The following is a 16,704-nucleotide window of genomic DNA, read 5'->3' on the forward strand; positions in this document are numbered from 1 at the left end:
TCCCCTATTAACTCAGCGGTTTCAGCGATTTTGTTCCCTTCAGCACACCAATAGAAGCTCTTGCTATTCTTTTTGATATTTTGTGCTGGAATTATTTCGTAATTTGCCTTACCTATTTTTATGAATTTTATTCGTATCCTTTTGTTTATGGTTGCAAGTTTCTCAATGCTTCAGCCTTCCAGAGGTCTGGAATAACATTTCTGAAAATTGAAAGAAAACTACATTCAAACCTTAAAGAAACCCACCTTTCAAGTGGCTGGGGGCGGGAAAAACGATCGCCCCGCCCCCATTGTCTCCGAATTCTTGGAGGACTCCTCCAACCGCGCCACCTCGGCGGGTGATGACGTCACCAGGTGGGACTCCCGCCCCCTGTGAGTTGGCGCATGTGCGATGGGACAAAGACTGTTACTGAGTGTGGGAGAGGAATGGCGCCGGCGGCTGAAGGAACAAGAACAGAAACCGCTGGAAAAGCTGAGCAGGTCCGGCAGCTCGTGTTGAGAGAAATGTGAGGACGTGTTTCGGGTCCGGGGATCCTTCTTCAGAACAGGACCAGGTTTCAGAAACATCCCGGGGAGGTCGCCAGGTCCGAGCGCCAAGACCCGGCTCCTGCCCCCGGGGAGAGGAGACAGTGAGACAGGGTAGGATTGGGAACCGCGGGAGGAGGGAGACTGGGGAGTTTATAAACTCCTAGGGGGAGGCCGCAGGCCGCGAATAAAAGCCCCACAGGCCCAGTGTTTACTTCACCGGGGAAGGAGCTCTCGGGTTGCCCGGGCAACTGGCCGCCAGCTTTGTGAGGGTCAGGCACATGTTGTCTTGGGACGGGGTTGTTGGATTGTTGTATAATATTGATCTCCTCTGTACTTTTAATCTTGAAGATTTTTAAAATGTACATTGGCTTCAATTTATGAATTCTCAGTACAGAAGCAAAATATAAACATCTCCTTGCATGCATCCCAACATGTGCATAGGAGCCAAAACTGTTTCAAGATTTACTGAGGTGCTGAATCAATAGCTCTTTCCCTTTTGATGAATGAAGGTGGTGCCCAGCAGACTCCTGCTCACAGCCTGTTCTGTCAGCCTTTATGGGAGAGATACGATAGCAAAACTGAGACACCCATGTAGCCAAGTAATTTGAACTCACACTTTGGTGTTTTAATCCCCTCAAATTCAGCATAACCTCAAGACTGTAGGGGTACCAGACTCCCTAGGACAGTCAAGATGCATAACAAAGAGGAGAGCTGAAGTGTAATCCTCGTCAAGCCTGTAACTTCGGTAAAAAACACCATCAAGTTAGTTAACTGCAATGTTCCCTTCAGCAATCCCACGCTGACTCTTCCTTATCAATCCACCTTTCTCCATGTGACTCCTAATTTTGACCAGATTAACTATTTCTGCTTTTCCACCAAATTTAAACTGGCTGCCCTATAATTGCTGAGTGTATCTTTACAACCTTCCTTAAATAAGGCTATAATGTTTGCAGTTTTCCAGTCACTTCCTCCAATTCCATGGAAGACTGTTCAATTATGGCGAGCGCTCCTACAATTTCTGTCGTCCCTTTCTTCAAGATCCTTGGATACAGTTCATCAAGTTCCAGTGCCTTGTCATCTTCTAAGTGTCAACAGCTTATCAGAGACTTCTTTCATATTAATTTTGAACTCATACAGTGACAAAGGCACCTTGTTGGTTGCCCCGTAAGAATTAGTTAGAGCAGAGTGAGCACAGAGGGGGGAGAGTGGGATGGTGTTTTCAATTTGTGGAATAATAGAAGAATATTCTGCAGAAAGTAGAATTGCTTGTTCTGAATTTCTACCCTGCACTGACAGTGATGAATTTTATAATTTCTTTTTGCAGCGTATTTGAAGATCTGAAGACAGAAGTTTCAAAATAAACAGGTGTAAACATTATGCCAGAAACATTGACTCTTCTGCTCCTCGGATGCTGTCTGACCTGCTGTGCTTTTCCAGTACTGCGCTATTTGACTCTGACTCTCCAGCGACTGCAGTCCTCACTTTGACATCAATGTCTGACAGTCACCCAATCCATCAGGACCGCAACAATTTTCAACTATGATTCTGTGAGAAGGAAACAAGCTTTTTGTTTCTTATGGGAATCAGTGGGACTAGATGAGAGACCCTAGTGTTGCAGCGCACTGAGCGTGGAGCGTGTAACAGCTATATGGCCTGAAAACAGGAATTCACAGCGGGAAGGGGGCTGTACACGTATTTATGTACAGGTGAAGCTTCAGCCATGGAGAAACCGGAGGAATCCTGCCCTCTGGAGAAACCATGGAAGTGTGGTAACTGTGGGAAAGGCTTTCGTGTCCCGTCTGCCCTGGAGACTTATCGGTGCAGCCACACCGGGGAGAGGCCATTCAGCTGCCCCGAGTGCGGCAAGGCCTTCAGCAATTCCACCACCCTGCTGACCCGCAAGCGGGTCCAGGTGGGGGAGAGGCCCTTCAGCTGCTCAGAGTGTGGGAAGGCCTTCAGCAATTCCTCTGACCTGTTGAAGCACCAGCGGGTCCACACAGGAGAGAGGCCATTCTCCTGCCCTGACTGCGGGCAGGCCTTCGGTGATTCCTCTGCCCTGCTGACCCACCGGCGGGTCCATACAGGGGAAAGGCCCTTCAGCTGTCCCGACTGCGGGAAGGCCTTCAGCAAATCCTCTGACCTGCTGAAGCACCAGCGGGTCCACACGGGGGAGAGGCCGTTCTCCTGCCCTGAGTGTGGGAAGGCCTTCAGCTATTCCTCTGCCCTGCTGGCCCACCGGCGGGTCCACACCGGAGAAAGGCCCTTCAGCTGCCCAGAGTGTGGGAAGGCCTTCAGCAGTTCCTCCTACAGGCTGAACCACCAACGGGTCCACACGGGTGAAAGGCCTTTCAGCTGTTTAGAGTGCGGGAAGGCCTTCAGCAATTCCTCCAACCTGCTGACCCACCGGCGTGTCCACACGGGGGAAAGACCGTTCAGCTGCCCCGAGTGCGGGAAGGCCTTCAACAGTTCCTCCCACCTGCTGACCCATCAGCGGGTCCACACAGGGGAGAGGCCGTTCCCCTGCGCCGTGTGCGGAAAGGCTTTTAGCAATTCCTCCAACCTGCTGAACCACCAGCGGGTCCACACGGGCGAGAAGCCCTTCACCTGCTCTCAGTGTGGGAAGGGGTTCACCCGCTCCTTCAACCTGCGGAGCCATCAGCGAGTTCACATGCCATCGCAGGAGGATTGAAGGAGCAACGGGTTGGAGGGGTTGGTGGCGGTGGTGTTGGGTGGGGAGAGTGTGGGCGCTTTGACCTTGAGCTGTTTTTAAAAAAAACCTACTTTTTCTATGCCTTTTTGCTGGGGGGGAATCTGAATCTGTAACAAGGTTGGGTCACAATAAAGGTTACCTGAACTTAACGTCGGGCTCAGGCTCTCATTGAAAGCTTTGAGCTCCAAATGGTTTTTGTTTTAAAGCTGCTCATTTCTTTCAGCCTCCTGCACTAAGTTTCCAATGTCATGTATCAGATGGAGCAGTGAATGAGTAGCTACTATCGTTAAAAATTGTAAATTTTTCAGGAGTGCAGGTACTGCACCATTTCATCAGCATTGTAAAGTTTACTGGCAGCAGTAAAGGGTGTGGGCCGTGTTCACTAAAAACGATGTGGAGGAGCCGGTGTTGGACTGGTGTGGGTAAAATTAAAAATCATAGTTAAGTTAAAAAGCACCAGGTTATAGTCCAACAGGTTTATTTGGATGCACTAGCTTTCAGAGCGCTGCTCCTTCATCGGGTAGCTGTGGAGCAGGATCATAAGATACAGAATTTATAGCAAAAGATCACAGTGCCATGGAACAAAAGGTGTATATTGAAAAAAACCTGGATTGCTGTTAAGTCTTTCATCTTTTAGAATGGGTTGCAGGTTTTGGTTCATTAATGTATAAATCCCAGAACACTTTTTAAGTCACAGTCTCGAGATGACTTAAGGTTTTATAAAAATAGGTGACAGCTCAGCTCTCACAATGTATGAAAGATGTGAGGTTTGAGTGTGTCTGTATCCGAATCTTGAATCAGACTGGTTCTATTACCAAAGTAGGAATTTATAAAATAAGACATGGATTGACTACCTGCCGATTTCTGCTCAGAAAGTGCACATGGAATGTATCTGCAAATGTAAATTCACCCCATAGACCCATGTGTATGTGTTTGCATGTATGCATGCTTGGTAAAGTTTGTCTGTGTGATGGAGTATAAGCCTCTGAGAAGGCGTGTGAGTGGGGTGTGTTTGTATGTGTGTCTGAGAGACCATGTGTATATGAGAGGGTCTGTGTGACTGAGAGTGTATAATGTAGTGGGGTCACCCAAGGTCCCTGTTGAGACCATCCTCATGGGTTCCGAACTTGGCTATCAGCCTCTGCTCGGCCACTAAAAACAATTGAGCAGTTACACAACACGCACTGGAGAGTGCAGGGTGAGACTTGTCTTTTGCTTTCGAGAAGGTGGGAGGCTCTAGATGAGAGCAAACACATGCTGGAGGACCTTCGGCTCAGAGTTGGAGCTGGAAGCCAGGCTGCATACAAATCGGGGGGAAAAAGTTAACCAGCATTTTATTCTGGGTGATGGTCATTCATCTCCAGACAGAGCCTTCTCATTGGGTCAGTGGACAGGATCAGGTGGGTGTGAGTGTGAATCACGCAGGTAAAGGGGATCTGAGAGAGGGCTATAGTGGGGAGGAGCTAACTGGCTGGGTGGTGGGAGGAAAGTGGGGGGGGGGGGGGAAGAGAAAGGTGATGGTAAGGGACAGAATAGTGACAGATCGTCTCTGTTCTCTAGTTGGCAGCAGGAGGCCAGATGGCACCAGGATTCAGGAACCAACGTGCTTAGGGCTGGAGAAGTGGGAAAGGGAGGCTGCAGTGGGTGTGGTCCAACAATGTCAGGAGGAGACAGCCAGTCAGAAGCTACAAAGACAAAGCAGAACCCCAAAGCTATGGGCAGCACAGTGACTCTGTGGCTAGTGCTGCTGCCTCACATCGTCAGGGACTTGGGTTTGATTCCAGCCTCTGGGGACTGTCTGTGTGGACTTTGTGCATGATTTACCTCTGGGTGCTGCGGTTTCTACCCACAGTCCAACAATCTGCAGTTTAGGATGGGTAAGCCATGGGAAGCTGCAGAGCTATATGGTAGGTGAGTTGGTCTGGTGTGATTCTGTTTGGAAGTTTGGTGTGAATTAGATAGGCCAAATAGCCTACAGGGACTATATGATTGTGCTGCCATGGCCACAAGTATATTAAAAAATGACTGCTGTAGTCCTGGGAAAGGTGGGATTTGTGGTGTCGCTGCCCGCTGTCCATTCTCTTCCTGTCCCCCCAACCCGTCAATTTTCTCTCTCTTGACCCCCACCCATTCTCTTTTCCTTTTTCCCCCAGCACCTGTTATTTCTTGTGCCTCAAGACTTCTTTGATTGCTGTATCAAGACTTTCTAAAGAGAGAGAGAAAGAGAGAGAGAATGGATGTTGATGAGTCTATATGAGAGATGGGGGTGCATGAGAAATGGCTGATCTTTAAAATGAAGACTAGCCCAAAGTGATATATTCAGAAACATCGTTAAAGCATCTTCAATTTTATTAAAAAGCTGCAGGCACTTTTCTGAATCTGCATTGAAATATGTGCAGTTAGGTACAGGCTGAAATGGGCGAGTGGTGTATTCCTAGTCTTGTGATTATAGGTTCCAACTATGTCGAACAAGAGTCAGAGTCAGCAAAGGACTGCTTACGCTCTTCGGTGTCAGCAAAAATCTGCGCATACTCCTAGATTTCCGCACAAACGGTTTGCAACCTTCTTTTGATGGACCAATAGAGAGCCCTGGAGGACTGGAAAGAGACTAGACCTCCTGCCATTCAGAGCTCCCCATTCTCTGAATGCGGAAGTCGGACCATGAGCTTTGGAAGCTGCTAATCTCTGAATGGTTGAGCTGCACCCCAGACTGCAATTTCATTCCTCTGTCCAATATCTGTGAGGTACAGCACTCTCTTTTCCATTTCTTGTTTTGCATTCTGGGCTTCAATTGTTGACTTACAGCAAGTGAAAGCAGGACAGACTATGGAAACATTGGTCCAGGTCTGTTCTCAGTTGGCAAACGCATTACCACAATGTGATAATATAGCCTTTAATGTGGAATAAAAATCACAAAGGAGTTGCATTGTTTAAAAGTGACACATTGGGATGTGAACGAAGTGAGGACTGTAGATGCTAGAGATTAAGAGTCAAAGTGTGGCACTGGAAAAGCACAGCAGCTCAGACAGTATCGAGGACCAGGAGACATGGGCCCTTCATCAGGAATGATGTGTGTACAAGCAATCAACAATCTTGATATATTAGCAAGAGGAGTTGAGTTCAGAAGTAGGGATGTCTTCCTGCAGTTAGGGGGTCATTGAATGTATTCAAGGCTGAGTTCATCGGATTTTTGAACAACAAAGTGGATGGTGATGGGGGAAATTAAAAAAAAAAGTTTTGAAGACCAGTACAGAACAGTTGCAGAGTAATACAGAACAGAAACAGACCCTTCAGTCCAATTAATTCATGCTGACTATATTCACAAACTAAACTAGTCCCATCGAGTTTGGCCTATATCCCTTCAAACCTTTCCTATTAATGTACTTATCCAAATGTCTTTTAAATGTTATCACTATTCCTGCATCCACCATTTCCTCAGGACATTGATTCCACACACAAACCACTCTCTTTCAAAAGAAAAAGGTACTCTTCATGTCTTTTTTTAAAATCTTTCTCCTCTCACCTTAAAAATGTACTCCCTAATCTTGAAACCCTCACCCAAAGGAAACAGCATCTGCCACGCACCTCATCAATATCCCTTCTTGACTTTATAAACTAAGGTCACCTCTCAACCTCCTGTGCTGCAGTGAAAAATGTCCCAGCATATCCACCTAGATGTAGGTATATTCATATCCAGTTATGATCTGTTCAATGCTGGTGCAGGTCCGAAAGACCAAATGGCCTACTCCTGCTCCCAATTCTCACCCTCATGAGTCTAAGGACAGCAAGAGACCATAAAACATTAGAGCACAAAATTAGGCTATTCAGCTCATCAGGTATCTTCATACCATTCAATCATGGCTGATAAGTTTCTCAATCCCATTCTCCCGCTTCCTCCCTGTAACTCTCGATCCCCTTGATACTCGAGAGCCTATCTATCTCAGTCTTAAATATCCTCAGTGACCTGGCCTGCACAGCCTTCTGTGGCAATGAATTCAATAGATTCGCCACTCTCTGGCTGAAAGGTTCCTCCTGATCTCTGTTCTAAAAGGTCTTCCCTTTACTCGAAGGCTGTGGCCTCGGTTCCTCGTCTCTTCTGTCAGTGGAAGCATCTTCCAACGTCCACTCTGCCCAGGCCGTTCAGTGTTCGGTATGTTTCAATTAGATCTCCCCTGTGTAGAGGCCTGTGTTATGGACTAAAGCAGACCATGCAAAACATTCTTAAGCAGGCAGCCCCACACCATAACTTTGCAATTTGTTTCGGTAAGTGTACAGTAAAAATTACCTGGAGTAAGTTTGCTTGGTTGATTACTCGATTTTGAAACAGACAATTATTCATAAAATTACATAGTTAAACACAAAGATCAGAATAAAGAACGCCTACAGAGCTCAGCCTATCCAACGATAATTATGCTATTTGAATATATACAACAGTCCCAATAAGCAAACTCAATCTGAAAATCGGTATAAATAGAACACATACCTACAGATTGAAGTTGAGAGAGAGAGAGAGAGAGATGAACTAAAACTGCTCAGCTCAGCTCGAGAGCTGACTACGCCCCTTTTTTATACAGGTCACTTCTAAAATATGACACTTTGGCCTGAAATCTCATCAGTTTACATATAAACAAAAGGCCTCTTAAAATCCTTTTCATCTCTACCAAACCAGACTGATCGGAGATTGACCCAGTTTATTATCCCTCTGGAAAAAAAAATCAAAGACACAGTCTCCTTGAGCCAAGAAACATCTTTTAGGAAAAAAAAAGGTACTAGCTTTGTAATACCTGTTAATCAGCAAGAACCAGACACTTCAGGATGAGATGGGATTAGGTTCAACAAAGTGAGAATGGAGGGAGAGTGAGGGGATATGGGGCCTCTGGAAGGTAGGATAAAATGGCTGAAGGAGCTCCACAAGATGGCTTCTGCATTGCTACATGACGAGCTGCTGTTTGTGTCTATAGCTGTATAAATAACTACTAAAACCACTAGAATGCAGAAGTAGACCGATGAGAAAGTACTAACCACACTCTGCAAGCCCTTTATATCTCAAGATAAAGATGACCTAACCTTGATGACTTAACTTGTTTACCAATTATCATAAGAGTCAGAAATACAGCATGGAAACAGACCCTTCAGTCCAACCCGTCCATGCCGACCGGATATCTAAATACAATAGAGTCCCACCTACCACACCCAGCCCATATCCCTCCACACCTTTCCTATTCATCCAAATGCCTTTTAAATGTTACAATTTATCAGCCTCCACCACTTCCTCTGGCAGTTCATTCCATACACGTACCACCCTGTGTGAAAAGGTTGCCCCTTAGGTCTCATTTATATCTTTCCCCTCTCACCCTAAACCTACGCCCTCCAGTTTTGGTCTCCCCGACCCCAGGGAAAAGACTGTCTATTAATTCTATCCATGCCCCTCATGATTTTGTAAACCTCTATAAGGTCACCCCTCAACCTCCGATGCTCCAGGGAAAACAGCCCCAGCCTGTTCAGCCTCTCCCTATAGCTCAAATCCTCCAACCCTGGTAACATCCTTGTAAATCTTCTCTGGATCCTTTCAAGTTTCACAACATCTTCCCGATAGGAAGGAGACCAGAATTGCATGCAATATTCCAACAGTGGCCTAACCAATGTCCTGTACAGCCGCAACATGACCTTGGAGTGTGGAACCTGAAATAGCCTGGAAAGAGGAATTCACGGCATGAAGTTGCTATACACTCACTCGTGTGCGGCTAAAGCTTTGGCCACGGAGAAACCAGAGGAATCCTGCCCCATGGAGAAACCATGGAAGTGTGGAGTCTGTGGGAAAGGCTGTTCCTCTGCACAGAGTGCAGGAAGGCCTTCAGCGAGTTATTCGTTCTGCTGAGGCACCAGTGGGTCCACCCCAGGGAGAGGCCTTCAGCTGCTCAGAGTGCGGCAAGGGCTTTACCCATGCCTGTGCCCTGCCGACCCACAGCAATATGATTGACTCAACACTGCCCCATCTGGGCAAATGAGTGGGAAGAAACTGACTTAGATGCAGTGTATGGGGTGAAATTGCTGAATGAGACAACACCTCCTCCGGGTTACGGCTGTACCAAGGATCCAATTACAAAGGGACAACTCGGTGGCGACCAATAGTAAACAAAGTGGAGTGGGGAGTGTGTGAGCTTTGACCTTGAGCTGTTTAAAAAACAGCTATCTTTTCTGTCCCTTTTTGCTGAGGGGATCTGAAGCTGTAACAAAGTTGGGTCGCAATAAAGGTTACCTGAAATTATTGCCGGGCTCAGACTCTCATTGAAAGCTTTGAACTCCAAGAGGTTTTGTTTTAAAGCTGCTCCTTTCTTTCAGCCTCCTGCACGGAGTTTCCAATGTCATGTATCAGCAGAAGCAGCGAATGAGTAGCTAGTATTGTTTGAAATTATAAGTTTTTCAGGAGTGCAGAGTGCTTCGCTTCATCAGCATTGTAATGTTTCCTGGCAGCACCAGGAGGTGTGGGCTGTGTTCAGTAAAAATGTGGAAGTGCTGGTTTAGGACTGGGGTGGGTAAAGTTAAAAATCACTCAACACCAGGTTACAGTCCAACAGGTTTATTTGGAAGCACTAGCTTTTTGAGCGTTGCTCCTTCATCGGGGAGCTGTGGTGCATGATCATAAGACAGAGATTTTATAGCAAAAGATCACAGTGTCATGCAACTGATAGGATATATTGAACAACCCTAGGTTGCTATTCAGTCTTTCCTCTTTTAAAACGGGTTGCAGGTTTCAGATCATTAACATGTAAATCCTAGAATATAGAGTCATAGAGATGTACAGCATGGAAACAGACCCTTCGGTCCAACTTGTCCATACCGACCAGATATCCTAACCAAATCGAGTCCCACTTGCCAGCACCTGGCCCATATCCCACCAAACCCTTCCTATTCATATACCCATCCAAATGCCTCTTAAATGTTGCAATTGTACCAGCCTCCACCACTTCCTCTGGCAGCTCATTCCATACACGTACCACCCTCTGCGTGAAAAAGTTGCCCCTTAGGTCTCTTTTATATCTTTCCCCTCTCACTCTAAACCTATGCCCTCTAGATTTGGACATCCTGACCCCAAGGAAAAGGCTTAGTCTATTTACCCTATCCATGCCCCTCAATTTTGTCAATCTCTATAAGGTCACCCCTCAACCTCCGACTCTCCAGGGAAAACAGCCCCAGCCTGTTCAGCCTCTCCCCATAGCTCAAATCCTCCAACTTTGGCAACATCCTTGTAAATATTTTCTGAACCCTTTCAAGTTTCACAACATCTTCCCGATAGGAAGGAGACCAGAATTGCACACAATATTCCAACAATGCCCTGTACAGCCGCAACAATGACCTCACAACTCCTGTACTCAATACTCTGACCAATAAAAGAAAGCATACCAAAAGCTCTCATCACTATCCTATCTACCTGCAACTCCACTTTCACGGAGCTATGAACCTGCACTCCGAGGTCTCTTTGTTCAACAACACTCCCTAGGACCTTACCATTAAGTCTTTAGATCAGAGTGGTGCTGGAAAAGCACAGCAGGTCAGGTAGCATCCAAGGAACAGGAAAATCGACATTTCGGGCAAAAGCCCTTCATCAGGAATAGAGCTCTTTTCCAGCACCACTCTGATCGAAACTCTGGTTTCCAGCATCTGCAATCCTCACTTTTGCCTAGTTGATCCTTACCATGAAGTGTACAAGTCCCGCTAAGATTTGCTTTCCCAAAATGCAGCACCTCACATTTATCTGAATTCAACTACATCTGCCACTTCTCAGCCCACTGGCCCATCTGGTCAAGATCCTGTTGTAATCTGAGGAAACCCTCTTCACTGTCCACTACACCTCCAAGTTTGGAGTCAGCTGCAAACTTACTAACTGTTCCTCTTATGCTTGCATCCAAATTATTTATGTAAATGACAAAAAGTAGAGGACCCAGCACTGATCCTTGTGACACTCCACTGGTCACAGGCCTCCAGTCTGAAAAACAACCCTCCATCTTCTACCTTTTGAGCTAGTTCTGTATCCAAATGGCTAGTTCTCCCTGTATTCCGTGAGATCTAACCTTGCTAATCAGTCTCCCTTGAGCAACCTTGTCGAACGCCTTACTGAAGTCCATATACATCACATCTACCACTCTGACCTCATCAATCTTTTGTTACTTCCTCAAAACACCCAATCTGACTATCCCTAATCAGTGTTCCAAATACATGTACATCCTGTCCCTCAGGATTCCCTCCAACAACTTGCCCACCACCGAGTTCAGGCTCACTGGTCTATAGTTTGCTGGCTTGTCCTTACCACCCTTCTTAAACAGTGGCAACACGTTAGCCAACCTCCAGTCTTCCGGCACCTCACCTGTTGACTATCAATGATACAAATATCTCAGCAAGAGGCCCAGCAATCACTTCTCCAGCTTCCCACAGAGTTGAGGGTACACCTGATCAGGTCCTGGGAATCTATCCACTTTTAGGTGGTTACAAGACATGCAGCATTTCTTCCTCTGTAATATGGACATTTTGCAAGATGTCACCATCTATTTCCCTACAATCTCTACCTTCCATTTCCTTTTCCACAGTAAATACTGATGCAAAATACTAATTTATTATCTCCCCCATTTTCTGGGGCTCCACACAAAGTCCGCCTTGCTGATCTTTGAGGGGCCCTATTCTCTCCCTAGTTACCCTTTTGTCCTTAATATATATATATGTAAAAACTCTTTGGATTCTCCTTAATTCTACTTGCTGAAGCTATCTCATGTCCACTTTTTGCCCTCCTCACTTCCCACTTAAGTATACTCCTACTTCCTTTATACTCTAAGGATTCACTATACACAACGTATGCTTCCTTTTTCTTAACCAAACCCTCAATTTCTTTCGTCACCCAGAATTCCTTATAATACTTACCAGCCTTTCCTTTCACCCTAACAGGAATATACTCTCTCTGGATTCTCTTTACCTCATTTCTGAAGGCTTCCCATTTTCCAGCCATCCCTTTACCTGCGAACATCTGCCCCCAATCAGCTTTCAAAAGTTCTTGCCTAATACCGTCACAATTGGCCTTTCTCCAATTTACAATCTGGTCGATCCTTTTCCATCATTATTTTAAAATCCAACAGAATTATAGTCGCTGGCTCCAAAGTGCTCCCCAACTAACACCTCAGTCATCTGCCCTGCCTTATTTCCCAAGAGTAAGTCAAGTTTTGCACCTTCTCTAGTAGGTACATCCGCATATTGAATCAGAAAATTGTCTTGTACACACTTGACAAATTCCTCTCCATCTAAACACTTATCACGATGGCAGTCCCAGTCTATGTTTGGAAAGTTAAAATCCCCTGTTATTACCACCCTAGTTTTCTTACAGATAACTAAGATCTGCTTACAAGTTTGTTTCTCAATTTCCCTCTGACTATTAGGGGGTCTATAATACAATCTCAATAAGGTTATCATCCCTTTCTTATTTCTCAGTTCCACCCAAATAACTTTCCTGGATATATTTCTGGTAATATCCTCCCTCAGCACAGCTGTAATGCTATCCCTTATCAAAAATGCCCCCCACCACCACCCCCTCCTCCTCTCTTGCCTCCGCTCTGATCCTTCCGGTAGCACTTGTATCCTGGAACATTAAGCTGCTAGTCCTGCCCATCCCTGAGCCATGTTTCTGTAATTGCTATGATATCCCAGTCCCATGTTCCTAACCATTCCCGGAGTTCATCTGCGTTCCCTGTTAGGCCCCTTGCATTAAAATAAATGCAGTTTAATTTATTAGTCCTACCTTGTCCCTGCCTGCCCTGACTGTTTGACTCATTTCTCTTTTAAGTCACGTTCTCGAGATGACTTAAGGTTTTATTTTAGAAAAAGGTGGCATCTCAGTTGAAACAATGCATGAAAAGTGTTCGAGTCTGTCAGTATTCCAATCTTGAATCAGACTGGTTCTATTTCCAAAATAGGAATTTATAAAAATTACATGGATTGACTGCCTGCAAATTGTGTGCTTTTTGAGCAAAATTGAATGAATCTGCAAATATAATTCTGCCAATACAAAGTCACCCCACAGAGTTGAGTTTGTGTGTGCATGCATGAGAGAGTCTGATTGTATGCATGTGGATTTGTGTGGAGAGTGCATGTAAGCGTGTGCGCATGCTTGGTAAAGTTTGTGTGATGGAGTGTTGGGGTGTGTGTGTGTGTGTGTGTGTGTGTGTGTGTGTGTGTGTGTGTGTGTTTTATGAATAAAAGTGAGGGATTGCTGGGTCATGTTGTAAAACAGAGAGACATGGGGGAGTAAGAGTTCAGGTACACAGTTCTTTGAAAGTTGCATCACTGGTAGGTAGGGTGGTTAAGAAGGCATTTCGCACAAATGCCTTCATTGTTCACGCTGTTGAGTTTCCAAGTCGAGACATCATGTTGAGGTTGTACAGAATGTTGGTGAGGCCATTTTAGAATACTGAGTACAGTTCTGGTGATCCTGTTATAGGAAGAACTCTATTAGAGGGGGTTCGGTAAAGATTTACCAGAACGTTATCAGGACTGGAGGGTTTGAGTTATAAGGAGAGGGTGGAGCACAGGAAATTTAGGGGTGACCTCATTGAGATTTATAAAATCTGAGGAGTGGAGGTGAGGATTATAGCAAAGGGCTGTTCCTTAGCGTCGGGGTGCTCAAAATTGGGGGGCATATTGTTTTAACGTGAGAGGAGGGAGATTTAAAAGGAACCTGAAGGGCAACATTTTGACAGTGTTGTTTGCATGTGGAATGACCTTGCTGAGGATGTGGTAGATACAGGTACAGCTACAACATTTAAACGACATTTAGATGGGTACAAGAAGAGAAAGGTTTAGAGGGATGTGGGCCAAATGCAGGCAAATAGGACGAGTTTAATTTGGGAATCCTGGTCGGCATGAAGGGGTTGGACCGTGCTGTATACCTCTATGAACCAGAAGTCATCTTATTCAAACTAGTAGAATTCTGAAAGGGGTTTAACAGGATAGATGCAGATACAATTCTCCTTCGTTGGGGGCGTCATAGAATCCTGACAACTTGGAAGCAGGTTGTTCGGACCATTCTGGCCCTCTATTTTGCATCCCACCCATACCTACCCCCTTACTCTATTTCCCATGGCTAATCCATCCTAACTTGCACATCCCTGGCAATAGGACTGTGTAAGAACCTCTCCAACTACGTCAAAGGCATCTTGAAACCCATCATTCATGGAACCCCTAGCTTCTGTCACAACACTACAGATTTCTTACAGAAACTCAGCACCCACAGACCAGTACTCTCAATGTCGGCATCACGGCAACAGCCTCATTACTTAACACCAACAACTGCCAATCTCTGACCACCATCCTACAACTCATCCACTTTATCCTCGATCACAACATCTTCACCTTTGACCACCAGTTCTTCATCCAGACACACTGAACAGCCATGGGACCAAACTTGCACCCCAATATGCCAACATTTTCACGCACCGGTTCAAACAAGACGACTTCTCTACGCAGCACCTCTAATCAACACAATGCACGAGGTACATTGACGACATTTTCTTCTTCTGGACGCATGGAGAGGAGTCACAGAAAAAGCTATACAGTGATATCAACATGTTCCATCCCACCATCAAACTCATCCTGGACTATTCTCTACTATCTGTCTCATTCTTAAACACCTGTATCTCCATCAAGGATGGGCAGCAACTCAGCACCACACACAACTTCAAAACCACGCATAACCTCACAATGCTACACTTCTCCAGCTGCCACCCAAAACAGCCATCCCCTTATGCATACACAGGATCTGTTCAGATGAGGAAGAATGTGATGGGCACTTAGAAGTATTCAGGGATGCTCAACTCATTGACCGTCAGTTCCAACATGCCATGGTGAACCATGGGAAATGCAACGTGATAGTTTCATAATAATAGAAGCAAGAGTAGGCCATTTGGCTCGTCCAATCCGCTCCGCCATTTATTAAAATCATGGCTGATTTATCCATCATCTCAGCTCCTCCTCCCTGCATTGTCCCAACTACCCTTAAGTCCCCGACCATGCAAAACCTATCCAACCGTGTCTTCAATATACTTAATGAAGCTGCCGCTACTGCTTCCATGGGCAAAGAATTCCATAGATTCATGACTCTCTGGGAATAGTGGTTCCTCCTAATGTCTGTCCTAAATCTACTCCCCCTAATCTTGAGACCTGGTCTCATCCACCAACAGAAATGTGTGGATAGGATAGGGCTGCATTCCACAGTGCAATGAATTCCCATCTCCCACCAAGATCCCAGATGTACTCAGTTGCAGTCTCACAATTGAAAGATTTACTGTAACTTCTGCTCCCAGTAAGGGCAAAAAGAGTCCATTTTTCATAACCACATTTCTCCTTTCACCGAAGACGATTAGAATCATACAGCATGGAAACAGACCCTTCCGTCCATCTCGTCCATATCGACAGATATCCAAAATTAATTTCGTCTCATTTGCTAGCATTTGGACCACATCCCTCTAAACCCTTTCTATTCAAGTACTCAGCCAGATGCCTTTTAAATGTTGTAATTATACCAGCCTCCTACACTTCCCCTGTTAGTTTGTTCCATACATGCACCACCCTCTGCATGAAAAAAAATGCCTCTCAGGTCCCTTTCCTCACCCACCTTAAACCTATGCCCCTCTTGTTCTGGACTCCCCTACCCTGGGAACAAACCTTGCCTATTCACCCTATCCATGCCCTTGAGAAACTTCTAAGGTCAGCTCAGCCTTTAATGCTCCAGGGAAAACATTCCTGGCTGACTCAGCCTCTCCCGGTAGCTCAAACTCACCAACTCTGGCAACAGCCTTGTAACTCTTTTCAAAATCCTTTCAAACGTTTCACAACATCTTTCCTATGGTAGAGAGACCAGAACTGTGTACAGTATTCCAAAAATGACCTCCTGTACTGCCTCAGCATAACCTCCCAACTCCTATACTCAATCCACTGACCAATAAAGAAAAGCATACCAAACACGTTCTTCACTACCATCTCTACTTGTGACTCCACTATCAAGGAAAGGAAACTACACTTCCTGTCTCTTGGTTCAGGAACCCTCCCCAGGACCTGACCATTTAGTGTATACATCCTGTCCCAATTTGCCTTTCCAAAATGCAACACCTAATTTCTCTAAATTAAACTCCATCTACCATTCCTCAGCCCCTTGGCCTACCTGATAAATTATAATTCATAGTAAACTCTCTTTCCTCTCTTATTCCTGAGAAGTTGAAAATCTCCATCCCACACACTCTCCCTCCATTTTTACTTTGCTGAACCTCATCTTGAAGGGTCTGGATCATTCCGATGAACAGCCCCACATTCAGGAGGATCTAATTGAAACATACAGAATACTGAACAGCATGGCCAGAGTGGACATTGGGAAGATGTTTCCACTGGTAGGAGAGACTAGGACTCGATGGCACAGCCTTCGGGTAACGGGAA

General features: G+C 45.5%; 1 pseudogene; it reads left to right on the forward strand.

Annotated features, from left to right (window-relative positions):
• The first annotated feature begins 295 nt into the window (after positions 1–295).
• Positions 296–16,704, forward strand: part of LOC132808361 (zinc finger protein 850-like) — a 70,282-nt pseudogene continuing 53,873 nt past the window's right edge.

This window comes from Hemiscyllium ocellatum, assembly GCF_020745735.1.
Source record: "Hemiscyllium ocellatum isolate sHemOce1 chromosome 27 unlocalized genomic scaffold, sHemOce1.pat.X.cur. SUPER_27_unloc_5, whole genome shotgun sequence".
Lineage (NCBI taxonomy): Eukaryota > Metazoa > Chordata > Chondrichthyes > Orectolobiformes > Hemiscylliidae > Hemiscyllium > Hemiscyllium ocellatum.